The 13252-nt window shown below is 40.0% G+C and overlaps 1 protein-coding gene across 5 annotated transcripts in view; it reads right to left on the reverse strand.

The window, feature by feature from the left end:
- The window catches only part of brsk2b (BR serine/threonine kinase 2b), a 171130-nt gene that overhangs the window by 156668 nt on the left and 1210 nt on the right, over positions 1-13252 (reverse strand). The gene's annotated exons all lie outside the window — the stretch shown is intronic.

Below are 13252 nucleotides of genomic sequence, written 5' to 3' on the forward strand. Positions count from 1 at the left end.
TCATTTTGCAGTATAAATAGTGCTCACACTGAAAATCCCAACAACAAGAAGAAGTGCACTTATTCAACTAAAAAATAAATCGCGGTATCGAATGTTGGACACTTCATGCACTCAACATGCATGGATTTGCTTATGTAGCAGAAGAGGGGGCGGAGCTACCAGGAGCTAACATTAAATGAGAAAAAAATTTCAAGATGGTTGAAGACAGTCTGATGGACGAGACATCTTACAAATGTCTATTAAATTAAAAAAAAATAAAACTTTAGTGTTCCATTTGAGACAGCATTACCCTTAGTGCATAGTGTAGGTACGTAGGGTATAGTATGTCATTCGGGACGCAGCTTATGTCTACACGGTCGTCCCTCTCAGAAACTTCATACTCTCATTCAGTGCTTGGTATTCGGTTCTTACTTCTAGCTAGCTGGCCATATTTTATTACATCATCACTTTTTAGGCTGTCAGTGAGGTTTCTGGGCAACAGAAACGCTGCACTGAGCAACACACTAGAGCTTCCACCTTGCCGGGTAGAATAACATATTTCTAGGTTTCTGACCTCAAGCTGTGAGTGCAAATTTTAAAACATACCACTGAAGCATTTCTCTGTAGCTTTTTTTTGACAAAAGATTTGCTGATTGCTTCAGGACAAATTTTCCTTCTACTGCAACATGTGCCTGCAAAAAAAAAAAGCTTCGGGTCAAGAAGGATGACATGTTTTTCTAAAATATGATGCGCAATCCAATTATGGATTCTTCCCAGACGTCTGATCATGACACCTCAGACGTACACGTAACACAACAGAACACTCGTCATAGCCTATGTAAACACACACACACACACACGCACGCACACAGCCAATGCTGTAACCATAGTGATTTGAGGCAAATGCAGGAAGTACATGACACATATAATGCAGTGAAATCAAGGCCCTTTTTCTGCCGCATATAGCTGCCAGAAAAACACAATGGCTTTCACGGAGCACTCGATAGCTAACGCAGAGAACTGATTTACTGGGAGAGCAGGAGGAAGAGGCGTAACACGGCTGCTAAAGACAGAAATATGCGGGTACATAGTCATGCTAGACTCAAGGGGTATTATACAACAGTTACAATGAAACCAAATGAGCCACAGTTAATAATTTCACAAATGTGATCATTGTGTTCTGTTTGGGTTCCTTCTGATTGACTTCTACTTCTTGAAGCGATACTCCAGCATATTTCACTCCAGCCTTACCTCTAACCACTGCATCTGTAGCATATGAATGCTTACCACTTGCATTTTGAAACAACCTTGTGCTAAGAAAAAGAGCAAAAGAAATCCTGTTTACTTAAACTAATTTATAATAAAAGTCTTCGAGAACTCCCCAAATTAAACTATATGAGACTATATTATACAATTTTACAATTCAAACCACAATTACCATCCATAACCATAAAGTTCCTGCGAAGTTAAAAGTGCTTTTAGAAAGAAAGTGCAGGCCACGCCCACTAAACGACATGAAGAGTGATTGCGGAACGTTAAAAGCAGTAGTGTGAACTCGGAGAACTTCAGCTGGAGCTCTTTTCTGCTTTGCACTAAGTAACCTAACCAGCCATGAAAGACTGATGGGTAGGTGTTGAATTGCAGAGAAGAGACAGGGAGGCAATGGGGAAGGAATCACTAGTTGAGGAAGAGAGAGAGACAGGAAATTAAAGGATGTCAACAAAGAAGGAGGCGAAGCTTCGGGTGTGGTCTTTCTCTCTACCTTTAGATACTTTAGAAGTTTCAGTGCTTCAGCACTGGAGAAACACACCATTACATACACAACCATATAATTCCAGCTCAGAAAGAAGGATATATCAGTTTTAAATCATGGAAACACTTTACATAAATATGTTGCATATACACCAATCAGGCATAACATTATGAGCACTGAGAGGTGAAGTGAATAACACTGATGATCTCCTCATCATGGTACCTGTTAGTGGGTGGGATATATTAGGTAGCAAGTGAACATTTTGTCCTTAATGTTGATGTGTTGGAAGCAGGAAAAATGGGCAAGTGTAAGGATTTGAGCGAGTTTGACAAGGGCCAAATTGTGATGGCTAGACGACTGGATCAGAGCATCTCCAAAACTGCAGCTCTTGTGGGGTGTTCCCGGTCTGCAGCAGTCAATATCTATCAAAAGTGGTCCAAGCAACGAATGGGTGGCCAAGGCCCATTGATGTACGTCGGGAGTGACGAGCTACTGTTGCTCAAATTGCTGAAGGAGTTAATGCTGGTCCTGATAAAAAGGTGTCAGAATACACAGTGCATGGGCTGTTGTGGCAGCAATAGGGGGACCAACACAATATTAGGCAGGTGGTCATAATGTTATGCCTCATTGGTGTAAATATTTATAAACTGACGCAACAACTGGTTTTAATTGTAAGCGAATTATGAGTAAATTTATTTATTTTATTCATTTATTTATTTATTTGTGCTGAAATGGGTTTATTGTTAGTTGTAATCAACATATGGCACTGATGCACTGGATAGAGACTGGGTTGAAAAGCACTGGAGAAATTCTTTAATTAAGAACCATACTGATTAAATCATATGCGCATCTGGTTATACGAATATATTATTATGAGAGTAAACATAAGAAAAAAAGTGTTTAAATGAGTGGCACTTATAGAACAAAAGGTGATTTTAGTTGCTGCATTTTAATGTTTCTACTCCTATAACCCACACCCCGCCCCCCACATACACACACACCCAAAGAGGAACTCAAAAAAGTCTGAATATTTTTCATACTGCTACTGTACTAGAAATGTAACAAATATTACACTAATTAAACCACTTTAAATAAAATGCAATAAACAGATGTTATATTTAACACTTTAAGGTAGGAATTATAAAAGAGTTCAATAAAAGAAGTGCATTGAAATCTTGGTGAGTTTGTTCTCTGTGCTGCTGAGTATCTGATATGCATGTATGTGTGTTTGTGTGTGTGTGTGTGTGTGTGTGTGTGTTTGTATGTGCAGGTTTTCTTGCTGCAAGCTTCCTGATGAGAGGCTGTGTGTCTGGGTGATGCTGTTGCCATGCTGAGCCAGGCAGCGCCCGCCCAGGCCAGATGTGCCCAGCACAAGCCCTTCGCTGTCGCCACGGATACGCAGCCGGCAACCGTTGCTGTGGTGTAATGCAGCATCGTTGCTTTGGACTCCATCAGCTGAGCTCGGGAACACAGCCCAGTTAGAATAGAGGGACTCCGCAAGCACACACACACATACACACACTCACACACACACCTACTCCACTCTCTCATCTCTATCTATTTCCTTCCAATGCATGACCTGCCGTTGTTGTTGGTAAAGTGGAAATAATGGCAGTTTTTCTCCTCACCTCCCTAATCTGATTATACCACACGACTGGATGCCTCAGCCAAGGCTAAAGGATGCAGAGGTTCACACAGGCTTCTCATACACACACAAACGCAAGCAGTCAGCAGGCCATCTGTGTGTGCTCTGTGAGGTGCGAGGACAACGACAGTGCCGAAAGATCACAGTTCTGACTGGAACCCGAGGCAATGCAATGCTATGTGTACTGGCTTAGCTTTATGTCCTGCTTCATAAAAAAAGCATGTGGCTATGAGATTACAGAATGAAATACTACAATGCTATATAAAGTTCATTTTACTGACTATAATGTATCATGCATAAAGTTTTGCCTGCAATAAAAGATATTAATTCTCCATCTATTTCACAAGCTGCCTGCCGAGTCCAGGAGTAAGCCTGAACATTAGCGCAGAGTTGAGCCTTATTCGGTTGGTATTTACTTTTCACAGTGTAATTTTGCATACCTCCTTCGTCGTCCGGTTTCATCTAAGCACCTGTGAATTAACACTTTCTCTCGAATTTCTTTCCTATAAACCAACACATACTGTATCTATGGCTATGTGATAGAACAAGTGGCTATAGGATTATAAATGTTCAAGATGTACAGCTGATCAATTTAGATACATTAGTGAAAATAAAATATAGGCTGAGAATTTCCTGTAATGACAGGATCTGAACAGAAATAAAAAAAATCAGTAAAAGCCGGGAATTTACCCACTACAGGACAAATCCCATCCAAATATTTTGTCGTACATATTGAATGCTTAGAAAACTTGACGCTTGATGCATAAAAACCTGATTCATGTCTTCATCTGCTGTGAAGCCTATCAAATCTCAGCGTGAGTATTCCTTTACTATTCCTTTATATTTCACTTTCCGCTTCAGCAGGCCTGGTTTCTAGTCCATCCTCCACGTTTGTCATATGAAAGTCTGTCAGAAAACATAAACCTCACATCCCGGGCCTCACAAAATTGAATTCAGTCTCTGTAAATGGTGTCATGCACTGACCAAACAGGAATGATGTAGCAGAGCTCGTCTGTCTTCAGATCCTCTTTCTCAGGTCACACTGCTGCTGCTGCAGCTTCATCCAGCGGAAGTTCTCTCTGACCTTCGGTGGCCACATGACGCCCTTAGTAATGAATATTCTGATTGAAGCTGGCTAAAAGAACATCCATTTGGATGTCTCTCAGGTTGCACAGGTCACATGGAATGAAAAGTAGGTCCAATCATATCTCTAACAGTGCAAGTCAATACCACGACAGGATCATTACTCTGAAGTCATAATTATCAAAAAATCTTCCATCCACCATCCATGCAAGTCATTTAAATCTCTCATCTCACACCATTAAAACTGTAACTCACCCAAATTTATAGGTTTCATAACGAGAAAAGAAAAAGATAACAGGTTATTTTATCAGGAAAAACAACTCAGGGATGATGAAGACAAATTCCCCTGGCTTTAGCTCATCACAAAGTATGATACAAAGCATTAGTATGTTAAACAAGCACTCAAAGATGGCCTAAAAATTTATGAAAATAAAGAACGTATTGGTGGCTGCAACAGTTTGATGTCTGAGTCAATCAATGTTAGACCATTTCATCAAATCCTGTGATTCAGCTGACCATGAACAAGTGATACAACCATCTTTAAATTCTTTTCAACAACCGTCATCTCTCAGTCTATACTTAAATACATACAGTATGTCATACATTTCATGAGATTGCCTCAACATTGCTCAAAGGCCATAATTTGGACCTGGTTTAGAAAAATGCTTAATTTGGGAGTGAAAAAAAAATCAGCCCCAGTAGCGTAGGTTCTAACTCACTTTGCTTCTTGTTAATGTCATCACTGCATAATAGCGGGGGAGATGGATGGGCGTGCGGCTCTGCGGGTCTGCGCTATGTGATGGATTTTTAAAGGGCAGCCCGGCCTGATAGATCTCTCCGGAGAACAGAAGTAACAGGCCTTAAAAGTTCTCATCGCCTCGATGGCTGAATTCCTCATTATGGCCGTATTAGCAGTGAGCGATGGAAGGAATTAATGAGGGAAAGCAATAGCAAAATAGGTGAAAAGCTAAATAAATAACAGGTTTCCACAAACATGAAATGAAAATTGAGCCTGGAGGACAAGGGCGTCAAAGGTTCTGTCAAACGGTTCTTCTTTAAATAAATGTTAGATGTATTGAGTAGTAAGGCTTGGCTGAACCATCAGAGTTACTGTTTAAAACCCCAAGCATTCAAATAACTGGCATGTACCCAGCTGACATGTTGACTATTCAAATCTCTCAGCTTCTGAAATGCCTTCAGATATCTGCTAGTCTTGATTCTTCTTTTCAAAGGCTGTTGAAATATCGAGGAAACTTGTCGGCCTCGGCACAGCAAACCGCGGCCATTAACGAACAATAAAAGCAGTTTATTTGATTTTGTACCCTTGATCATTCTGACAGACATTCTGACTGGTGGAACTCATCAAATCAATCTATATGAAATTACCACCATAGCTGCAGATATCAGACAGTAATAAGTCTGATCACTAATTTGACCTTTTGGAGACAATGTTCAGTCTTATGAAAAGATGGGGGAGATCCAGTCTAATAGCTCGGGTAGAGAGGCTCCGGTCTGATCGATAGCGGCAGAGGAAGCGCTCGCTACTGACTTACACAGCACACGTGGAGAAAAAGTAGGTTGCTATGGAAACCCTCAACATGCCTTTTGCCGAAGAGCATGAGATGTGTATAGCAGGCACGTTATTGTTGGCTGTTTCTTGTCATTCCAGCCCTAATCTAGATGGAACACTTAAATCAGTGCTGCAGTAAAAACCCAAGGTCTGCATATTTAACATGAGAGAGTACTCCATCATGCGTACGAGTAGCAACAAGTTTTACAAAATACATTTAATGATCTGAGACCAGGTTCCCAAATACCTGAAGATAAGATGGACTTTTAAGGACCTGACCTTTATGAACTCTTAACTCACATCTGACCAGACCAACACGCTCTTATGCTAAAAACCTTTAATAAAGCCAATAAAGCCAATCCAAAGGTTACAGTTAGGGATGATGGTAGAATTGGGAAGATTTAGTTCACTTAATCAGACCAGTGAGAGTAAATAAAATGAGAAATCTATGAACGTCTGTAAATACTCTTCTTTGTGTATTTAGCCCTATGGCTAATCTTTGGGCTGCCTTCAGCTAAATACTTTACATAAATGCACATAATTGGATAATCCACAACAGAGGATCTGCTACACAGTGCTGCATCATGTACAGAAACCTACAGTTGCTGATGCCAACTAGTATTTTTCTTAAATACTGTACGATTATCGGCTTTTTGTGTATTTTAAATTAATTCCCTCTAGTGTCTACATTTGCACTCTCAAATTTAGCAAATCCACGAGACACAAGCTCTACAAAAGTCTGAAAAACATGGTATGAGAAACAATCTTAAGTTTCAGGATTTGAGATCTCTTCAGAAACATTCTGCATTACACTGACGCATTAGGCTCATTTCTTCCACAATGTTTTGTTGGCTCAGGGCTGCCTCCATTCCAATCATTTCATCTCACCCTTCATTATTTCTTATCTCCATTTTTATCCCCTAGCCCTAAGTAAAAGCACCCTGGACTCTTCCCCGTCTCTGAATAGAGCCTGAGCCACCAGGCATTGGTCTAATGACCAGCCATCATGGCCCTGCACAACCCAGCCATCTGGAGAGGAGGATATACCCCCTACGGTTTCTTCCCCAATCAATCACGCATGCAAAATGACACAGAATGTCATTCCATTCATACAGTAGAAGAACGGTTATTAATGTATTCATCTGGCACACACTAAATGAATACATTAATACATAAATATTAGTTCTCAAATGACGGCTCAGTAGCCTCTGGGCTTTTATATATCTGGGGCTGTGAGGCTCTCTCTACAACTGCATAAGAACTGGTGTGTGTGTGTGTGTGTGTGTGTGTGTATATATATATATATATATATATATATATATATATATATATATATATATATATATATATATATACGTTGTTCTGTTTCTCTCTGCAGGAAAAGTGACTTGTCCTGTAGTCTTTATTTCACACTTTCACCCCCCCATCTGGCCCTTTGCTCCCAGATCAAGCAGAACACTTTCCCCAGGCTGAGTGCTTCTCCTAATTAAACCCCAAATAAGCCCATCTGTTGAGCTATTGACCACAGCCAGTGCTCTGGTTTTATTAGGCACACAATATTTAGCTTCCAGGACGTTCAGGACGGATGGATGCATGCGATTCTATATAAAGCTGCGTGATTAATGTGCTATTTTTGGCTTAAGATGTCACCCTGTCTCTGTGCTACTCCAACGTGGTGATGCTCATCATGAGATTTTAAAACAAGCAGTCGCGCAGGACGTGTTGAAAATCAATATACAGCTGTCCTGACGGGCTCTTTGAGTCCATCCTCGGTGACGTAATCCCATGGGGGCAGTTAATGGCGAGGATATCCCACAAAGCAGCTGTGGTGGTTCAGAGAGCACAGGGATGGAGCGTTGGAGATAGACAGAACAGCACCATGGAGGGGCAGCATGATGAGTTGTTGGGGTTTGCTGCGTTTTTGTGATAAAGGAAAAAAAAACACAGAGGCAGCAGCAGGCCTTATAGAGGGGGGAGGGAGGACCAGAGGAGGCTAACATGGAGACAATACCGTTGAGACCAGCCATCAGGACCACGCAACAGCCGTTCAACAGTAGTACAGAAACAAAGAGCAGCTGTTCTGACAAAAATATATATATATAATTTTTTTTAATACAGAGAGAATCTTAAATTTGGTGACTGTCAGGTTTGTCAGGTGGCACGTCCACCTGTGCAGCTCAGAGGGTGGCATCTTTATCGTTTTAGCTGATTGCGAACAAACCTTTTAACTGATTTAAATTCATCTCTTTATACTTTAAATCTTTATGTAAAAAACAACATACTCATTTCTATTTTATATGCAACATTAATAATCTATAAAAGTACATTTCTGACAATTGAAACTCTTTTTTTATTAACAGAATACATTCCAATTCGGAATTTGCGTTGAAATCGCCCATGTTTTGTGCTGAATTGAGGATTTTCTGAATGCTAGGAGGCAAAGTGGGTTTCAAAGCCAGGCTGTTGCTGTCTCCCTGTGATCTCCAAGACAGAAAGCATGGTCATTGTGAGAAGAGCCTTGTGGGAAGGGGGTGCAACCATGACAACCAGCCACTGTTACCCAGCACTCTACAAACGAGAGCCAATTGAACGCTGGGAAAAAAAAAGAAGACTTCAACCCCCTCGGATAGAAACACACAGACAAATTGTTCTGAAAGTCAGCGCGGCAAGACAGTCAGCCGCTGACACTTCACACGGGCTGCAAGACAAAGCTTTCTTTGTTGTAGTTCAGAAAATGTACACCAGTGGCTTTTTTTTACACAAATTTCTACATCAATGTGAAGAATTTTATCACGGCAGTATTTACACACTTGAAATTTTCAAATTTAAACCGGAGGTTTTTTTCTCAGTATTTATGGTTCTTTCTCAGTATTTATGGTATTTATGATTCACAGAACACTCTTTATTGCTCAGGAGAACAATAATGGATGACCTTTGCCATAGAGGATTTGCAAAACTAGCTAGCTAACTTCGCAAAATGTAACTAATTTTAGTATTTAAATCGAGATTTCCAATACTGATGTGCCACTTGCATTGACTCGTGAAAAATGAACGCTTGTTAACTAGCCACTTAATAGCCAGCTACCTTTTAGGAAAAATCACAGATTTGTACGAATTTTTCTGGAAAACTTCTAGAAACTAAAACATATTAAACAACATAGTAGTCTACAGAATTTCTTTTGTGTGTTTTAAGTTGAAATTTTTAAAGAAAACCCAATATAAGATCTCCATCTTTTTATGTATTATGTCTTTTCTTTTATTTAGTTGTAAGTACTATTTAAAGAGGCCAGAGGATCTCAGCAAGCCCTGCATGATCACTCTGCTTCACGCACTGCGGCTGTTTGTGGAACTCTGCCAGTAGCTCTTTACAGGTGCTGTACATCAGCGTCTCTCTCTTCCAGCAGACGTTTCCTGGCTCAGGAGTGGAATGTACATGCTTTGATTATGTCCCTGTCTTGCCGGGAAGTGTTTTAGAGGCCTGCAGCTTTCACAGGGCACCACATAAAGCCCTGACCCGGCACTCTACCTCCATCTGTGGGCCTGAGAGGCTGCGTGGCTCAGCTACTTCCCTGCTTCATTAAAGAGACACCCTCGGGAGGCCGAGCTGAAGGAGCGAGTGAGGCAGGAGAAAGAAGAAATAAGAGGGAAAGCTAAAGGAACGGAGTAACGCGGTTTTATATGACGAGGTGTCACCAGGTTGTATAGATAGCTCATTAAGTAGTTGCAGGCTTGCATGTTCAGTACGATTCTGATGAACCGTTGCTTTATTCCCACTCTGGTCCTGCTTTAGCACTGAGAACTCTCACTTGCACCCCCACCTCCCTCCTTCGCCCTCATCCATCTCGTCCCTTCCCCCAATCACTTGCTTTCTCGGTACGAGTCTCTTTCGTGACATATGGACGATCCTCTGTGGTGGCGGCTCCATTTATTGTGCAGCGTTACTCTCGGCAGCTATGCCAACGGCTGCAGAACGCACTAAAATCCCTGCCGCTAACCAGCCAGAGGCCTGTAGCTACAGTAAGATTCATTTAGAAATGACAAATTTCCATCGGCACTAAAGTAATGTATTCAGCCAAGCCCCACATGGGCTCAGCCTTTTGTAGTGCAATATGTAAGGAATAAAACCTGACAGAACATGGTGTTATAGGACAACAATCAACGACAATGTGAAGCACAGTTATTTACACCACAGCCAATTCTTTATTCTCCAATAATATCACATCCCAAAGTGTTTTAATTCTCTTAAACTACAGCAATTTGTCGACAATTGAATCTTTCATTTGCACCTTGCACGGTTTATGATCCGATTTAATGTCATGGAAGATCCATAAGGCAAGTTATCGCTTACTATAAACAGTTGGTCCCTAAACAGTCTTAGGTTTTTCCTTTTTCTCAAAGTTAATAAGAAAAAAATACAACTTGTCATGTTGCAGAGAAACCAGCAAGCAAGTGCACTTCTGTCCTGAAGACTCTCCAGTGGTTAGAAAACTTACTGAGTGTTACAGAGCAGATACACCCGAGACTCCTTACGTAAATGTTAAATAAACATCTTACAGAAAACTTTACCAGCTCAACAATTGTACGTCTCTCTTATTGAGCCTCTTAACATTATTTTGAATCCATTTAGCTTTCGATTATGTACAGCATCTGCTACACAGCTCCATGTGAATTAACTATTACTATAAGAATATTACTGGAATAATAGGGAAATAGGAATAATCGACATCTTCCTATCAACCAATCAGATTTAAGAATTCAACAGTGAAGTGGTAGAAAGTGAAATGTAGTTGAACTGTATGTCCCAGGATTTCGTTAAAAGTTTAACACAGTATGTTAATACAAGATATTAGGGAAGATGTACTACAGAATTCCTTTTTTTAATGTCACAGTGTGTTCCTGCACGTCAGATTAAAAACCAGCTTTTAGATGCCGAGTTCATTATCAGTAGTAGTAATGTGTATTTTACCCATTAACACACTGCTTACATATCATACAGTCAACCTTACTCACACTCACAGAGCTTCTGCAGCAGCGTGTCAGACCTTCATAGCAACAGCTGACTGATTTGAGGATTACGTCTGGACTTTGGTCTGAGAATGTAGGCGGATGTATGCAGCTTAAGCCCTAGCTAACGCCCTAACACTCAACCACAGTGGACAAGCCCGGTCACACAAGTCTGACTGCACTCAATCAACTCCAGGCCAGACGAGGCCTTTGGTCATTCAGGGCTTCATAACACACTGAGCAGCAAATGAATTGCAGCAAGATCAATAACTATACACTTGTTGGAAAACAAAAAAAATGGAGCCATCTAGCACCCTTGGGTAGCAAAGCAAAATATTGTGTATACCGAAGATGTCTTTATGTACTTTGATGATATGACTGTGATATGATTCGGATCTCAGCAAGCTCTCCTTCACATCACCACACTGATGTGTTGCCCGAACTGGCTACCTGTAGCAATAAAATTTTAAAGCACTCATGCTTGGCAACAAAGACAAAAATGGATCTTCCCGAAGGTGCTTATCACACCCTGATCTGCACAGCTCTCCCTTGGAGCCTCCAGATCAATTTGTCCCACAATTCCTCAAGGTACAAGGAATACACGCTTCAGGATGCTCTGTCCTGGCACCAAGAACGAATAGTGGCGTAAACTCCTATGGCTGAGGAAAACAGCTGAGTCACTGACTCTCTTTAAATGAAGACTAAAGATCTAGCACTTCACCGAACACTTCAATGAAAAGAAACTCATTTTGTCCTGTTTTTCTTGTTGTACCAACGCATCATATGAACTCCTCATTTAGCAGGGCTTTAGCATGAAGGTATTATTAGATCGTGACCTATTTGTGCTTGATCATTTGTGTGTGATGGAGACTATAAAGCACTTCTACGGTACATCACTCAGTAAGGATGTCTGCTAAATGCAGCTATACTATATTATTTGCCATATTGCACACATCAAAAGGTTAGCTCTATTATCCTATAGGTGACCTTTATAAACAGAAAGACAAAACTGTTAACCATCCAAAGAGCCCTTGAAATAAAAAATATTCAGTTACCACAAAGGTATTTTGCATAGAAAATGTTTGTGCAATCACATATCATCAAATCATGCAAATACTCTCACAACTGTGCAATGCTCTGGAAAAAAATAACAATATCACGAATATATTCAGTTATCTAGTATCTCCTATTAAAAGACAGTGCACATATTTTACTGTGTTTAAATTTTCTTCTTCTATTCGTAGATTATTTTGTTAATCGTAAGCATTAAGCATTCTAGAAATTATCTGCCAATGGAATAAGAAAAGCTAAAGATTATAACTAGTAATATATGCCTAGAAATTTTATTAATGTAAACTTATAAGAAGAAATAGAACAGAAAATTTGACTGGATTCAAGATATTATCACTTTAGAAGTGCAGTGTGTGAAATAAATCTCTTTACGCCAACTTTTAACAGTACTACGCTAAACCCTACTACAGTGTTACACCTTTTTAGGAAGAAATAAACCTTAGCTATCATAAGAACCTGTGAGGAAATCTTGCTGTTTAATAAATGTTTAAAAAACTAACAAGCATGGGATTTGTCACAGTTAAAAATGACCTGTCATAATTCATCATTATGGTTCCTCTGAAATGACAACATTAGTCCAATATGTAAGAAATGACAGGAAGTGCTGTGAAAGGAAAATAATCAATGATGAGGTGGTGAAGAACGACGTGTCAATACTTTGTTATGATAATGTTCAATGTTTTGGTATGTTCATGAAAGCAGTTCAATTATATAACAACATAAGCTGCTATAAACATACTCGTACCCTCACCAGGCTCTTGTTTTTTCTTCTCTTGAAGTTAGTACAAGGGAAACACAACATGTAACATTACCGAAAAAAGAAAAGAAAAAAAAGCCCTTGGTCCTGCATAATTTCCTGTGCAAGGAAACTTTACAGCTTGACTGCACTGACACTGGAGACTCCATGCAGGAATACAAAAGAAACAAATCCTCACAGAAAACTGTGTTGTCATACACAACCCTAAGTAAGCAGTACATTAAGAAATGATAATAAATTAGAATGACTGCTTTAAGATAAACCCTGAAGCTGTAACTACTGTTAACTATTGATTAATCAACACCATCAATCAACCAATCAGCATAACACTGGGCAACATAACAAAGTGGTAAATTTGACACAATATGCTCTTCATATCAGCAGCACTAC

Source organism: Hemibagrus wyckioides, linkage group LG27 (assembly GCF_019097595.1).
Source record: "Hemibagrus wyckioides isolate EC202008001 linkage group LG27, SWU_Hwy_1.0, whole genome shotgun sequence".
Lineage (NCBI taxonomy): Eukaryota > Metazoa > Chordata > Actinopteri > Siluriformes > Bagridae > Hemibagrus > Hemibagrus wyckioides.